Below are 16292 nucleotides of genomic sequence, written 5' to 3' on the forward strand. Positions count from 1 at the left end.
GGGTACGATTCCTGATTCCTCCCCCGGGAGCTTAACAAGCCGCCTCCTCACCCGCAGGAGGCGCCGGGGGCCGGGCGGTCAGCGGGAGCTGCCGCTGGACTCGGGGCTGGGAGTTTTGTTCTAATTCCTGTGAGAAGCTCTGGGGGTTTCGAGAGCAGCTTTGTCGAGGCACAGTCGCCGTGCGGTGAGCCACGCACGGAGTGTGCGAGGCGGGCGTGTCACCGCGCGTGCACACCTGAGCGGCATCGCCCTGACTGGCCGCCCCCGCCCGCGCCCGCGCCCGGCCCCTCCAGCTGGGCGGACGCCTGTTCGCAATCACTGCGGGAATAAAGCAGAGGCCGCGGCCGTGGTGGGACGCCCTGCTGCTGACACGGAGACGGCCCTCTCTCCTCGGGACCCCGGTGCCCGCACTGAAGGGCGTGCGTGGGGTCGGGGGCCACAGTGCAGGCCCGTCTGAGCCTCGGACGCCCTCTCTCTGCATCTCAGGCCGCAGCCGGGAGGGTTCAGGCCTCTCCCCACAGCCGAGGCCTCTGAGGACCCCAGGAGAGGACCCAGAGGGGCTGCCTCGGGGGTGCGAGCCCAGGACTCAGCGTGCGGGGCCGCCTGGGCAGGGGCAGCTGGGGGAGAGGCTGCCGTCCCCCGTTCCCACCCTCACACCGTGTCCCTGCCCTCGGCATGGAACTGCACGTGTGCCCAGAGGCGGAGCTGGGAGCTGGTCCTGCACCTGCACCTTAGAAGACACCTGGTCCCCCGCCCACGACCCCCTCTGCACCCCGGTGAGCTCAGGGCCGGCTGTGGGGCAGGAAGCACTTCCGTCCATCACTCACACCTGCATGAGACTCCAGGTGAGCGGCTTTGCGGCACACGGGGCCCTGCGGGAGACGGGGACCAGCCCAGGGTCCCCCTCCGGGTCCCCGAGACTACACGTGTGAAATGAGCCCGGGAGCCTCGACGGACCAGGTGTCGGGCCCCCGGAGAGTCTGATCGCGGTCCGGGCGGGTCCGAGGACCCCTGGCCTCTGCGGCTGCGCCCAGGACTGTGAGCCTGGCCCGGCCTGGGACCCTGCTCCGTCAGGCGGGGCTCCAGGGGGGCCGGGTCTGCGCCGGGAATGGCTGAGGTGCCAGGCTGACTCCCACGTGGTGCGTGACCCCTCGGACAGACAGGGCGGTCAGGGCTCTGAGTCTGAGGCCCTAATCCTGGGGCCTCGAATATCTAGCTGTGGACGTGAATCCTGGATGGGGCCGCCCAGCGCAGAAAGCCCTGGAGGACATGGTGCACAGAGAAGCCTGGCCCCCGGCCCACGGTGGCGCTCCTTGGAGGGGTCTTCCCGCTGTGACAGCTAAGGACAGGCCGCCCGAGTCACCTGCTCCCTGGTCAGGTGGCCGGTGGCAGGGGTTTGGAATCCAAGTGGAGTTAGGAGCAGCTGTCAGCATCGGGGGCTGGGGTCGACGTGCTGATGGTCGGGCAGAGATTTTTCTGGCTTGGGTTCCCCTATGAACCCCAAGCCCCCAGTCCCTCTGTGTGCACATGGGGGCAGGGAGAGGCAGCCCCCCCTTACTACACCTTCCGTCAGGACGGGGACCTGGGGGTGGTTTTGGGGCACAGGCGTCAGGTTGGAGCTGAGCCCTGCTCAGGAAGCTGACTCTGCTCCTGTGCTGGCTGGGGACAGCTGGAGATGGATGTGCGGGTCCAGTCCCTTGGGAGCCCCCATCCAGCTCTCAGGGATAATCCATGGAGGTGGGGGTGCTGTGCTGGAGGCCATGTGAGGAGGGACCCCCAGACCTCCCCAGGAAGTGATGCGGAGCTCACCGCCTGCAGGTCACAGTGACGTCAGCACAGGCACAGAAGTTGGGGTGCACCAGGCAGGGTTTTCTGCTGTGATGAGTCCTGCCGGGGCGGGAGAGGGGTTCTGCGGAGGCGACACCCCCACAGCAGCCCGTGGAGCCCAAGGCAGGCCGTGACCTGGGACCTGGAGGTGCCCTGGAGCTGTTCTCCCTGGGACAAGCCGTGTCCCAGCTGCCGCGGGAGCCTCGGCCGGGCGGGGGAGCGGGGCCGCGCGGTCACACAAATCCTCAACCAGGAGGGGGCCTGAGTTTAGAGCCCCCTTGGTCGGCTGCTGTATTTGGCTTTTAGTAACAGGGCTATTGGGGGCATTTCCATGCATTTAAATGAAAAGCGAGTCATTATTTTAAAATGCTTTATGTTTGTAGCCTTTTTAGGTTCATGGCAAAGCTGAAGGATGATACAGAGATGTCTCGTATCCCCCCGCCCCTCCCCACGGCTCACCTGTCTATCCCACCAGTGTGGCACCTTCGTCACAACCCACAAACCTACATTGACGCATCATTCTCACCCAAAGTCCAGAGCTGACACCGTGGTCACTCCTGGTGCTTCGGACGCCCTGTGGGTGTGGACCGGTGTGTAATGACACGTGTTGTCCCCGCAGTACCACATCCTCACAGTCTGCCTGTTGGTCCCTCGGCCCCAGCCCCTGGCGACCTCCATCGATTTGCCTTTCCCAGAATGTCACCCAGCTGGGATCACGCAGGATGTGGCCTTTCCAGACGGGCTTCTTCCGCTCGGCCACGTGCGTTTCCGCTTTCTCGTCTCTCTGTGGCTTCATAGCCCATTTCTTATTTTTCCAGTGCTATCGAGAGAAACTTGCACAAATCTGTGTCAGTTATAACGTGTAGAATGTGTCAATTTGGAACACTTAAGTATTTTGCAAGAGCTAACATCGCCGTCACATCACATAATTGCCATTTTTTATGGTGAGAACGGTTAAGATCTACTCTCTCAGCAACTTGCAAATAGACGGCATCATTAACTGCAATGACCACGCCGTACGCGAGCTCCCAGGACGTACTCATGTGACAACCGCAGGATCGTGCCCTGTGACCCACGTGTCCCCCCGACCAACACGTGCCCCCCGCCTCCTGCACCCCGTGGCAACTACCATTCTACTCTCGGCCTGACGCTCTTGTTTCTAGGTCCCACACATAAGCGAAGTCATACAACGTCTGTCTTACCGACCGCTCTCACTTAGCGTGACGCCCTCCCGGTCCGTGCGCGTTGCTGCGCATGGCCGATGTCCTCGTTTCTGGTGGCTGAGTGATATTCCACTGCGCATGTGCCGCCTCTCTATCCGCTTATCTGTCGACAGACGTGCAGGTTGTTTCCATGTCTTTGCTGTAAAGAACATGGGGGTTCGAATGTGTCTTTGAGTGTCTGTTTTCACTTCCTTTGGGAAAATACCCAGAAGTGCAATTGGTGGGTCAAAAGGTCATTCTATTTTTGATTTTTTGAGGAACCTCCAAGCTGCTTTCCCTGGGGGCTGCACCCATTTGCAGTCCCGCCGACAGTGCAGGAGGGGTCCCTTTTCTCCACGTCCTCACCCACACTCGTTTGTTGATTTACTGACGGCGCCATTCTGACAGGTGTGAGGCGACATCTCACTGTGGGCTTCATTTGCGTTTCCCTGATGATTAGTGATGTCGAGCATCTTTTCATGTGCCTGTTGGCCATCTGTATATCCTCTTTGGAGAAATACCTATTCAGGTCTTCTGCCCGTATTTTGTGTGAATTATCATTATTTTTTTGGTGTAGTAGGAGTTCTTTATAAATTTTGGACATTAACCCCGTGTCAGATGTAGGCAAATAGCTTCCATTTAGGAGGCCGTCTTTTCGTTTTGTGGATGGTTTCTTCCACTGTGCAGAAATTTTTTAGCTTGATGTCGACCCTTTGGCTTAATTTTCTTTTGTTTCCCTTGTCCAAGCGACACAGTCCAAAAAATATTGCCAAGGATGCTGTCGTAGAGTTCCCTGCCTGTTTTCTTCCAGGAGTGTTCTTGTAGTAGGCTTCCATTTAAGTCTGTCATCCATTTTGAATTTATTCTTGTATCTGGTGTAAGAAGGTGGTCCGGTTTCATTTCTTGCATGAATCTGTCCAGTTTTCCCCAACACCATCTGTTGGAGAGACCGTCTTTAGCTCATTGTGTATTCTTTCGTCATAGACAAGTTTAGTATGTAGGCCTGGCTTCATTCCGGGCGCGCTCTTCCGTTCCGTTGATCTGTGTGTCTGTTTGTACGCCAGTACCATGCCGTTTTGAAGACCAGAGCCTTGCAGTATAGGTTGATATCGGGTAGCATGACACCTCCAACTTTGCTCTTCTTTCTCAAGACTGCTTTGGCTAGTCAGGTTCTTTTGTCGTTTCATATAAATTTTAGAATTATTCTAGTTCTCTGAAAAATGCCATTGGTATTCCGATAGGGATTGCACTGAATCTATAGACTGCTTCGGGTAGTGTGGCCATTTTCACGGCTGATTCTTCCTCCCCGTGAGCATGGTGTCTGCCTCCATTTATTTGTACCTTCTTCAATTTCTTTCTCCATTATCTTATAGATTTCCAAGTACCAGGTCTTTTACCTCCTGGGCTAAATTTATTCCTAGGTGTTTTATTCTTTTTGACGCAATTAAAAATGGGATTGTTTTCTTAATTTCTCTTTTCGATAGTTTGTTATTAGTGTATAAAAATGCAAGCAATTTCTGAGTATTAATTTTGTATCCTACTTTACCAAGTTCATTTATCAGTTTTAAGTTTGTTTGTTTGTTTTGGTGGAAATTTAGGGTTCTCTCTTTATAATGTCATCTGCAAATAATGATAGTTTTACTACTTCCCTTCGAATCTGGACACCTTTTATTTCTTTTTCCAGGTCTGATCGCTGTGGCTGGGACATCCAATACCACGTTGAACAGAGATGGCGAAAGTGAACTTCTCGTCCATTCCTGATCTTAAACAAAAAGCTTTCAGCTTTTCCCCATCGAGTGTGAGTCAGCTGTGGGTTTGACATTGATGGCCTTTATCATGTTGAGGTATGTCTCCACTTTGCTGAGAGTTTTTTTTTTTTATCATAAATGGATGTTGGGTTTTGTCCGATGCTTTTTCTGCATCTGTTGAGATGATCATATGATTTTTATCCTTTGTTTTGTGTGGTGGATCACGGTAATTGATTCGTGGATATCGAACCAGCTCTTAATCCTGGGAATAAATCCCACTCGATCATGGTGTATAATCTGTTTAATGTCTGGCTGAGTTCTGTTTGCTAGTATTTTGTTCAGGATTTTTTTGCATCTGTGTTCATCAGGGCTATTGACCTGTAATTTTTTGTAGTGTTTTCGTCTGGTTCTGGTATCAGGGTACTGCTGGCCTCGTAAAATGAGTTTAGGAGTGCTCCCTCCTCTTCAACTTTTGGGAACAGTTTGAGAAGGACAGGCATTGATTCTCTGAACGTTTGGTAAAATTCACCTGTGAAGCCATCTGGTCTAGGATGTCTTTTTTCTTCCTTGATCTCATTGGTAAAGCATTTGTTGGTTAGTAGCATATTATTTAGCCTCCATGTGCTCGTATGTTTTCCAGTATTTTTTTTCTTGTAGTTGATTTCTACTTTCATACCATTGTGATCAGAGAAGATGCTAGATAAGATTTCAGTTTTCTTCCATTTATTAAGATTTCTTTTGTGGCCTAACATGTGGTCTATTCTGGAAAATGTTCCACGTACACTTGAAAAGAATGTGTATTCTGCTGTTTGGGGTGAAATGTTCAAAAAATATCAAATCCTTCCGATGTCACCCTCCAGCTCAGCCCTTGTAATTGCTGAATAATATTCTGCTGTCTGGATGGACCACAGTTTATTCATCTGTTCAGTTACTGGAGGACGTCTTGGTCACTTCCACGTTCTGGCAGCGTACAGTGGTGTCTTGTTTTAATTTGCGTCTCTCTGATGACATATGACATGGAGCATCTTTTCATGTGGTTATTTGACATCTGTATGTCTTATTTGGTGAGGCGTCTGCTTAGGTCTCTGGCCTGTTTATTAATTGGGTTGTTTATTATTGTTGAGTTTTCAGAGCTCTTTGTATATTTGGTAACAGCCCTGTATCAGATGTGGTTTGTCTTTTCAATCACTTGACAGTGTCTTTCACATAACGAAAGTTTTAAAATTTAATCGATTTTAGCTCTTCGATTATTCCTTTCGTGAACTGTGACTTTGGTATCATATCTTAAAAGTCATCGTCATACCCAAAGTCATCTCGGTTTTCTCCTAAGTTATCTTCTAGGAGTTTCAGAATTTTCGATTTTCTACTTTGGCCTATGACATATTTCGAGTTAATTTTTGGGACACACGTGAAGTCTGCGTCCAGATTCAGTTTTTTTGTTTTTTGTTTTGTTTTTAACGTGGATGTCCAGTTCCAGCCCCACCTGTTGAAGAGACGATCTTCGCTTCATTGCGATGCCTTTGTCCCCGTGTCAGAGATCGGTTGACCATGTGGATCTGTTTCCGGGCCGTCCACTCCGTTCCATTGATCCATTTGTCTGTTTTAGCAACGTCGCGCTGTCGTAACCTTTATACTACGTCTCGAAGTCGGGTAACACGAGTCCTTCAACTCTGTTCTTTTTCGATATCGGGTTGGCTGTTTGGGGTCTTTTGCCTCTCCACGCAAACTTGAGAATCGGCTTGTCGGGAGTCACAAAACAACCTGCTGGGATTTTTGCTGGGATCGCCTCAGAGTTGTAGATCACTTCGGGAAGAACGGACGTCTTGACGATGTCGACTCTCCCTGTCCATGAACATGGACTATCCCTCCTTCTCTGTAGTTCTTTGATTTCGTTCATCAGCGTGTCATAGTTTTCCTCTTACGGATCTCACACATCTTCTGTTAGATTTACACTAAGTATTTAATTTTTTGGTTGCTAATGTAAATGGTATCGTGTTTCTAATCTCACTCATTAAAAGTGAGTTTGTATGAATAGTGAAAAAGAGAGCCTTAGCGCAGGCAGACACGGAGGCGCAGCCTGCAGAGTGTGGGGCCGGTCTGACTCTGAGGATGATGCAGACACGTGATCTTCTCATCTCGACTCCCAGCCCTCGTCGCGTGTGACACGTCCACGCGGTCAGCACATCTCTAGTTAGCTCAGCGCCTCGGCACCCGCCCCGCCTCCCGACCCCTCCCTCCCTCCAGTCCGGGCTCTGTTTAATATGCTCACTGCCGTGGTCTCTCCCCCGAAGCCTTTGCCCACGGCATGTCCTCCAGTGGCACAAATACAAGGCACCACCAACGAAGGAGTGGCCAGGGAAGAGGAAGAGAGAAGGACTCAGAGACAGACACAGACAGAGAAAGGGAAATTACATGAGACAATGTTAATAATTGTTATTACACACACCTACATACACTATATTACACATACCCATACATATTATTACATACACAACGACATATTATTATCACATAATATATACAATGTTATATTAATATAATATATTATCTACACACATACACATTAACGCTATTATACACATTAATCGCTATTATTATTAATAATTATACATACACATATACATATATTAACATATTAGTTAATTTACAGGGTTACCATATAATAGTCCATATACCCATAATGATAGTTATTAATGCTATTCAACATAATGGTCTTAACATATCACATATACACAACAAGACACATACATACACATCACATATATGATACACGCATACACACATTAATACACTCCATATTACACATACATATATTAAGAGAGACAGAGAGACAGAGAGACAGAGAGAGAGATGACCTCAGGGAATGACCCGTTTCCTCCCTTTTATTGAAATCGGATTCACGAGTCTGGACGGCGAGCGCAGTAGGGAGCCGCAATGTGAGCGCATCTGGCCAACTTGCAATCGGCCAGGGACGCAGCCTTGACATCAGAGCAGGACACCCCCCGCCACCCACTTTGGACTCGCTTGTCTCTGAAGTGCAGCAGATGGCAACCGTCACCAGAGCAGTCAGGGTTAAATGGGTCTGAAATGTAATTCAAAGTGATGGGCTGGAAATGTGGGGACCTCGTCACCAGAGCCGGCCCTGGAGGAGAAGGATCAGCCTGGCTGGCGCTCCGTCCCACACCCCTCCACAGTGTCGGGCTGTTCCTATCGCTCCACGTCCTCCCCGTGTTCACAAGGAATCAGTCCACCAGAAAAAAATAATTAAAAACCCAAGGAGACGGCAGGCACGCACTGTCGCCGTGAGAACACTCGAAGAGCGTTGGGAATAAACAGCTTGAAATCTGCTTACATTAAAATTGAACAAATACTTTACATTCGGCTTTTGTCTCTGCAGTCAGATTTTGTCATTTCCATGGCAACGTGCAGCACTTAAGCTAAACGCAGCCCGTCCGTGCCTCGGGTCCTGGGATTCCCAGCCCGGCCGGGTCCACCTCTGTCCAGACCCCCTCGGCAGCCCCCGTCTCAGGCAGGTTTCTCGTCTGGGGACAGGGCCGTGTGCCCCGGGTCCCGTCATGCAGCGAGTGTGTCTTCGTGGTGAGTGGGAAAGGCGGTTCCCATGGCCTCCGGGGCGTGACCTCGGACACTCTGTGACTGGAAAGTCCGGGAAGGGAAACGCAAACCGTGAGCTCCACTCTGGGCAGAGTGGCCTGTCTCGTTCAGAGCTCTGAGGACACAGTTCTCACCCCGGAGCCTGGAAAAGCAGGAGCCGGCGTCAGGACGGGCAGTGGCCGGCGCCTGTGTGAGCGTCGGGCTCCCTGGGGCCCCAGGCTCGGCGTGGGCAGTGCAGGCCACCAGGGAGGGGCGGTCGCGCTGGCGTCCGTGACCGTGAGTGGGTCGGATGGCAGGGCCGTCACAGAGACGCCGTGGCGACTTGGTGTGAAGTGTGTGAGATGTGGAAATGGACCTGCTGGCCCCCGGCCAGCCCCAGGGCTCACGTCGCTCGGTGTGGGCCTGCCCCCCGCCGCATCTGCCTGTGGCACGTGGGGAGCCACGTCCTTCAGACGACACGGCCTTGAGTGCAGGCCCCTTACCCGGGGCTCAGCTGCAGGACACGCTGCCCGCGGGGAGCGCCGGGGACGCGGCGTCCTGCCATCGTGACCCAGTGCTGCGTGCGCCGTGCCCCCGGGTGCTTTGATGTCGGCGTCTCGTCCCACGTGCTGACCTTAGAACTCTACTTCCGGAAGGGACATGACTCGGGGGTGGGGACGAGGCCTGGCAGGGACTTCCAGGCACAAGTGCCGACACGCTGGTGAGGGAGACGGCGCTGGGCGTGCACGCTCACCAGCCCGAGCGCGTGCCATGTGCCGGCACCTGGCTCCCCGGCCGTGGCCTTGACCACCGCACGCCCTGCCCGCAGGAGCAGACCGCGGGCCTCGGCTCACAGCGGACGCACAGGGCGGATCCGACAGCCGGTCCCCGCGGCCTGACCGAGTCGGTTCCCCGGGGAGCACGGCGGACAGTTTCTGGGCCCCGAGGTATCAGCGCAGGTTGTGGGGCTCCGGAAGCGATCTCTTTGGGGAGGCTCTCTCCCCACGTCTGCCTCTGGGACCTGGGCTGGCCGAGGGCCCTCTGGGGTGCCCCGAGGGTCCAGGGACCCCAGTCATAGCACCACCGCTGGATGCGTCACACCCTCCCAGAGCCACACCTGCCTCCAGCTGCCCGTCCTCAGTTCTTTCTCCATGACGCTCGGGAGGCGTCTGCGTCCAGGACGGTCCCGACACTGCTGACTCTGTCTCATCCCGGACCCCCGCCCCTCACATGGACGGGGGCGGGGGGCTGCTCCCCAGTTTATCCACGCGAATCCAGTTTCCACGGCCAGTGACAGCCCAGCACTGCTGTAGTGGACACTGGCGGTCTTGCTGTCTTGGGTTTGCTGCCTGGCAACCACTGGACAAAGTAGACAGTGATGGGGACACAGGGCTGGACAAACGGGCCATTTGCACCCCTCCAAACTGACTCATTATCCCCGAAGACAGGACATTCAGACAGTCGAGCAAGTGACGAGACTGCAGAAATAGCTCCCCGCCTGCAAAGGGACAGGGACGGGAGGCTCAGGGCGAGAGGGTCCCAGCCCCCTGAAGGCAACGGTCATTTCTTTGGAAATTACAGGACTGGAACGTGCTGTTCGACGTTGGCCTCGGAGTGGCGTTCGATGGCCCATCCAGGGGGTTCACCGAGGGGTGCCAGTCGGTTACGGGGACAGGAGCCCCTGCAGCCTTTTTCAGAGGCTCCTGGGGGGCCCAGAAGCGGGGGACGCTGTAACTGGAATGCAAAAATGGTTCCGCAGATGAAGATCGGAGTAATTCACCTCGTTAGCAGAATTTAGGGGCAGAAAAGCCTCTTGATCATCTGAATTGCCGCGGAAAAAGCTTTTGACAAGATGCAACATCTTTTCGTGAGAAAAACACTTCACAAACTTGGAGTGGAAGGATACCCTCCACCTAAGCAAGGCCACGAAAGAAAAACCCACAACGGATGTCTCGCTCGGTGGCCAGTGACGCTCTCCTCCGAGGCCAGGGACGAGAGCGGACGCCTGGTCAGCTGCTTCTGCTCAACATGCTATTCCAACTTCTCGCCACAGCACTTAGAGAAGAAGAAGAAATAACAGGCATGGAATTGGGAAAAGGTTATCTGCGTTCACAGACGGCATGACGGCGGGTGGCATTAAATGGGGAAAACTCTAAAGACCCCCGGACCGAAGACGGCCGCTGGAGATTCAGGAAGGTGCAGGCCACACGGGCCCCGTGCAGAGCGAGCGGTGTCTCCACAGCCTGACGATAAGCGACCACACAAGGAAATGGAACGACAAAACTCCGTTCGAAATGCGTCAAAAGAGTAAAATAAAATATTTAGGGACAAACTTAACCACAGAGGCCGAGCCCTTGAACGCTGAACACGGTGCAGTCTCGCCGTGAACCCACGAGACAGCCCAGGTCCGGGGCTGGGTGCTGATGGGACCCTAAGCCATCTGTGCATTTAATGCCACCCACCGTCAAATGCCCAGAGATGTTTTCTTTTGTAGAAACAGAAACACAGCTAAGTAGCAGCACGTGGAATTTCTAGATGCCCAGAGGAGCCAAAACGGTCTCGAGAAAGAAGACCAGTCTCGGGGCTCACATTTTTGGATTTCAGTGCACTGCAAACACACGGATGGTGGGGTGTGGGCGCCAAGGCAGAAGCGGAGCCCCAGCGGAGTAGGAGGGAGACCCCAGGAACAAACCCTCTTCAGCAAGGGGGCCCAGAGCATTCGATGCAGGGCGGGTGGCGCGGGGCACAGTCTTCTCAACCAACGGTGCCGGGGAAGCTGGGCAGCCACGTGCAGAAAGGAGCTGAATGCTCAGGTTACACCGTGTGGGAGAATGGACTGACGCTGAGTCAAATACGCAAACGTAAGAGCTGAGACTCTAAAACTCTGCAGAGCAAACATAGGGGGAGAAATTCAGGATGTTGTGTGTCGACGCGACACCAGAAAGCAGAGGCGGCTAAAGAAAAAAACAGATAAATTGGGCTTCGACAAAATTAAAAACTTTGGGGCATCAAAGGACTCCGTCACCCCACAGAGAAAGCATCTTCAAATCGTGTGTCCGATTAGGGATTAAAGTCCAGAACTTATAAAGGACTCTTACAACTCGACAACAAGAGCGGTTAAAAGCAGGCCGAGGACCTGAACGGAGATTTCTCGAAGGAAGACGCAGAAGTAGCCGACGCTCGCACGAGCCCCGATGTGGCACCACGTCACGCCCACGGGGACCGCTGTCCTCAAACGCGGGCGGTGACAGCCGTCGGCGAGGATGGCGGGCGGGGAAGGGGACCGTGAATGGTGACAGGGTGGAAGTTCCAGGACGAAACGGACCGGCCCGTGGTTCAGCCCCGTCCTGGGCGGACCCGTGAGCACACGGTTCAGAGGAGGCTCGTGCTCAGCGTTGGCGACAGCACTGGTCACCCCAGCCCCAGAGGATACCCCTCGGCCAAGCGCTCCTGACTGTGATGGGGTGAGCCTCCACCCTCTGGGCCGTGTGCCTGCCGCCCGGGGTGACCCTGCAGCCATGTCCCTTCCCTGGGGGCTTCCCACCAACGCGGGGACCCATGGTCACAGCTCCCCACCGGAGCCTGTGGGTCCGAGGTTAAAGAGGAAGCTTTACTGCTTTCCTGTGCTCTTTTTGCCAAAGGCACCAAAAAACCCCGTTTCTCGTTCATTTTCTGCCGGCAGGTTTACTTTTGCGTTTCCTTGTCACTGCTGGGCGGGGTGGGACCGGAGCGGTTTTGGGGTCGCCCGCCTCCGTGCCCTGCGGCTCATCCCCGCTGTGCCGGTGACACAGGCTGGGCCACGTCGCAGCCTCCGGCGGCAGACGGTGTCCGGGCACCCGCAGAGGGCACCCAGGCGGGGGCACTGGGACCAGGAGTCTGCTGTTGACGGAGCTTCTGACCCTTGCAGGTGTCCACACTCAGGCGCCACCTCCTGGTGTCCGTAGGTGGCTTTTCTGCGGGACGCCCTCTGTCAGCCTATTCCATCCCCACGAGTTGGCCTGGAGGACCTGTGGCCCCGGCCCCCTTGCCTCCTGTCTCCCGCTCCGCTCCCAAGGGAGGCTCCCGGGGATCAGGGGTGGGGACCGAGAGGTCGGGGACGCCCCGCTGGGGCCACGGCTCCCGCGCAGCAGCTCCCCAAGTCCCTCGCCGAGTCCGCACCCCCGGGCGGGGCCCGAACAGCTGCCCACCGCGGGACCCTGTCGCTGAGGTCTGTGTGCTCTGCTGCAACGAGCCCCTTCTTTGCAGTGACCCCCAGGAGAGTCGTCCGGCCGACACGTCCCAGCTCTGTGGCCGTTCCTCGGACCCTCGTCAGCATCGGCTGTTACCGTTCGTGTCACTCTTTGCGGAACCGAAAGGCCAAACACGGTCTCACGCGCGCCCGTGGGGCCGAGAGGCGCCGGCTCCGGGCAGCGGTGCCGTCCGCGTGGCGCCGCCCGTCCCTGTTCCACGGGAACCTTCCCGTCGATCCGCACGCGCCCTGTGCCCAGGCGGGGCGCGCAGCTGTTCGCCGCGGGTATTTCTCGGGATACTTCCCCCCTCGTGTGCTGTGCCTGGCGGGGTCCCCTCCGCCTCTCTGGGGGCTCCGCAGCAGCACCCCACCCCCCTGCTCACGCGTCCATTCTGAACGGGGAGGACGCAGTTGTGACAGGTGTTCCCGCCCGAGCTTGGCCGTCCCTCTCGCCCCCACCTGCGTCTCCTCCGACCTCTCGAGTGACCGGGGTGTCGCCCCGATTCCCAGGGGAGTCTTCACAGGCTGGGGTCTCTACACTCCTCAGCGCCCCCTTCTGACACAGCCGCGTCTCCTGTCCTGATGCCCCCCAGTCCCCGGCGTGTGCACCCCGCGTGAGGGCGCCTCCCTCATTTCCTGGGTTCGTGGGCCCTGAGCGTGACGTCGGCTCAGCAGCGAGCTCGGCAGGTGAGCCCAGTGGCCCGGGCCGTGTTTCCGGTCCCCAGACTGTGCCTGCTCTGACCTGGGCCGTCCTCCCTCCCCCCGAGGTGTGCAAGGCCGATGCCTCAGGGGCGCTCGTGCTGACAGCGAACGCCTCCCTCCCGCCCACCGTGTCCGAGCCGGGGCTCCGCCCTAACGCCCCAGGTTGTCGCCCTTGGCCCGAGTCTTCATCATTTGCCCTGTGTTGACACTGACTTGGGGGCCCGATTCCCCAGGTGTGTCTTGCGAGGCCTGGGGCGCCTTCCTAATCCACAGGCTTATCTGCCCGTCCCTGGGGTGTCTCCCACGCCGACAGGGGACAGCTGTCCCTCCCCAGGTCTGTTCCCGCCTGCAGTGTCCCCAAATTCTCCGGGCACCAGCCCTGACCGGCCACATCTGCCGACCAGGGACGTCTCCAGGTTTCTCAGGCGTGTCCTTCGTGGCCGGGGATGTCTCTCTCATACCCGGTGCTTCTGCCGTGGACTGGGCGCCTCGCCGTCTCCCCGGCTGTGCCTCTCCTGACGGTTGGCCCCCCTCACGACCCGGGTGTGGCTGCAGGGGCTCGGCATCGCTCCCTGCTCCCCCGCATCTTCCCTGACAAAGGATGTCTCTGTCCCCGGTCGGCGTAGCGTCACCCGGTGCTCTCCTGAAACCCAGGTGTGGCCATGCCTTCCTGCCAGGCTTCGGGTCCACCCAGGGTGTGTCCCTTCACCTCGTACGTCTCCGGGAAAGCCCAGGCGTGTCCGTCGTGTTCCTGAGGTGCCAGGTGTGCCAGGTGTGCCCGTGCTCACCTGGCGAGCCTCCGATTTCACCGCTGAGTCTGTCGTCAGCTGGGGTGTTTACCTGATTCCCCAGGTAGGCCCGCCGGACAGGGACGGCTCCCCAGGGCCCAGGGCGTGTCCACCTCGACCTTGGGTGCCTCCCTCGTTCCACAGGTGAGTCTGCATGACCTGAGATGGCGCCCTCATTCTCTAGGTGTTTTCTCTGAGGAGCTGTCTCCCTACTTACAGCGATGTGTCCATCCCAACCGTTCCGTTATTCTTCTGGATTTGCTACTCTGCGTTGAAACAGCTTCCTAACAGCTCGAGTGTGTCCGAACTGACCTGGGATCTCGCTCTGATCGTGGATCGGCCGACGCCGTAATGATTCGTCTTCCTGTGTCTGACCGTACGCAGCGGTGCCCACCCTGACTGGCGATGTCTCCCTGGATCCCCATGTATCTCCAGGGACCTAATTCGGCAGGTGTGTCTTCTCTTACCTGGGACAACGCCCTAATCCCCTCACGTGGGGTGCGGCCCCGGTAAACCGCGCGTGTCTGTACGGAAACGGGTTACCCTGTAATTTTCCACGTGTCTTCCCCTTCATCAGGATGTCGCGGGTATGTCTACCTGACTTAGGAGGTGTCTCTCATTCTCAGGTGCCTCTTCTCTGGCCCGGTACAGACGCCTGATTCCCCAGGGGTGTCGACACCGACTCGGGAATCCTCAGCAATCTCTCGTTGTGTCATCCTGGACCTCGCCTGTCTTCCAAGTTCCCAGCGTCTGCTCTGACCTAGGACATCTGCTTCCCCAGGTGACTCTGCTCTGACCATCAACCCGTCCCTGTCGCGTCCGCCCTGGTCTGAGTTCCGGTTCCTCGGTGTGTCTTCTGTGACGGGGATGTCCCCTGACAGGCGTGTCTCCTGTGTTCTCTTGAAATGTCCCCCGTGACCGGGGAGGTCACCGAGCTCCCCAGGTGTAGTGATTCTGGGCGGGAGTGTCCCCCTGGCTCACGAGCTGTGTCCACCTTTCCCGGGCACCCCTCGGTCTGTTCTCATGTCTGCACTCTGACCGCAGAGGTCTCTAAGTCCCCAGGGGTGTCTGTTCTGACCAGATGTCTCCCCACCCCCAGGAGGGTCTGTGCTGACGTGGGCGGGGGGGGGGTGTCTCCCTTGCTCCCCATGGCTCTGTCCTGACTTGTCTTCTAATGACATTGATGTACCGACCTTGACACTGGGTGTCTGATTCCACGGGTTTGTCACCTCCCACCTGAGATGTCCCTAGTTCCCCAGGGACGCCCTCCTCATGGTAGGATGTCCCAGTTCGCCCCGCGTCTGCTCCGGTCTGCGGGGTCCCCCCGCTTCACCTGGTGAGTACTCTAATGTGGGTTGGCTCTCTAATCCCAGGTGTGTCTACTGTCAAAAGAAAATCCAGAGAGCTTTACTTGATACGACTATTTTATTGAGGGGGTAAAAAGAGTTTAGGGAGCGGGGAGATGTCCACACTGAAAGCAGCTGAGACCCGCGGCTCAGCAGTCCCCGCCATTTGCAAGGTGTGAGTGCGTAGCACGTTGTTTTACATTCTTTTTCATAAGCTGACTTGACGGACGCGCTTGGAAGCGATGACTTCGCGCCAGCTCGACGAGAACTCAAGTCTTGTTTAACATCAGTCAGAAATCATGGCAGTTTTAAGGTTTGGTTACGCGCCTGTGAGTCTTTGGCTAGGGCCGTATTCAGATTATGCCCCCGTACCCCACACACGTGGAGCCTTCTCCCAACCGAACCGAGAGCGTTGTCAAACTAGCGTCAGCCGTGGTCACATGCTCCTGCTTCTGTGGACGCCGAAGACGTGGAGCAGAGGCTCAGTTCTTCCGATGACTCTTGCTCATGTAGTTCTGTTCAGTTTGCGCGGGGTCATTGGATGGCTCGGTGGCTGTTGAAAAGCACCGAAGACTCCTGAGAAAATACAACACGTGAGCGACTTTGTTAATACGATTAATGGGACGAAGATGACGTGTTCGCAATAAGTGTTTCTCTCGTTCAGCCAGTAAATAGCCTGAGCCCGTGCGATTGTCAGCGAACCCTGAGAGCTCGTAGATTCCTAGGCTCGTTGTAGGGGTTCTGCAGTAGATAAGGTCACTTTCAATGAGTGGTGAGTGTTTCAGCTAGACGTCCCTAGGGATTTGGGAGACACACCTTGCGGTGCTTTCTTTTGATGGCTGGGTCAAAGCCACAGGTTA

The 16292-nt window shown here is 55.9% G+C and overlaps 1 long non-coding RNA gene across 1 annotated transcript; it reads left to right on the top strand.

The window, feature by feature from the left end:
- Positions 1-734: 734 nt before the first annotated feature.
- On the top strand, positions 735-14544 carry LOC120615981 (uncharacterized). Its single transcript, XR_005656411.1, has 4 exons — positions 735-845; positions 2646-3171; positions 4714-4873; positions 14271-14544. It is a non-coding gene; the product is annotated as an uncharacterized LOC120615981 (long non-coding RNA).
- Positions 14545-16292: the final 1748 nt, after the last annotated feature.

Source organism: Pteropus medius, unplaced genomic scaffold (genome assembly GCF_902729225.1).
Source record: "Pteropus medius unplaced genomic scaffold, Ma_sr-lr_union100, whole genome shotgun sequence".
In the NCBI taxonomy this organism is placed as follows: domain Eukaryota; kingdom Metazoa; phylum Chordata; class Mammalia; order Chiroptera; family Pteropodidae; genus Pteropus; species Pteropus medius.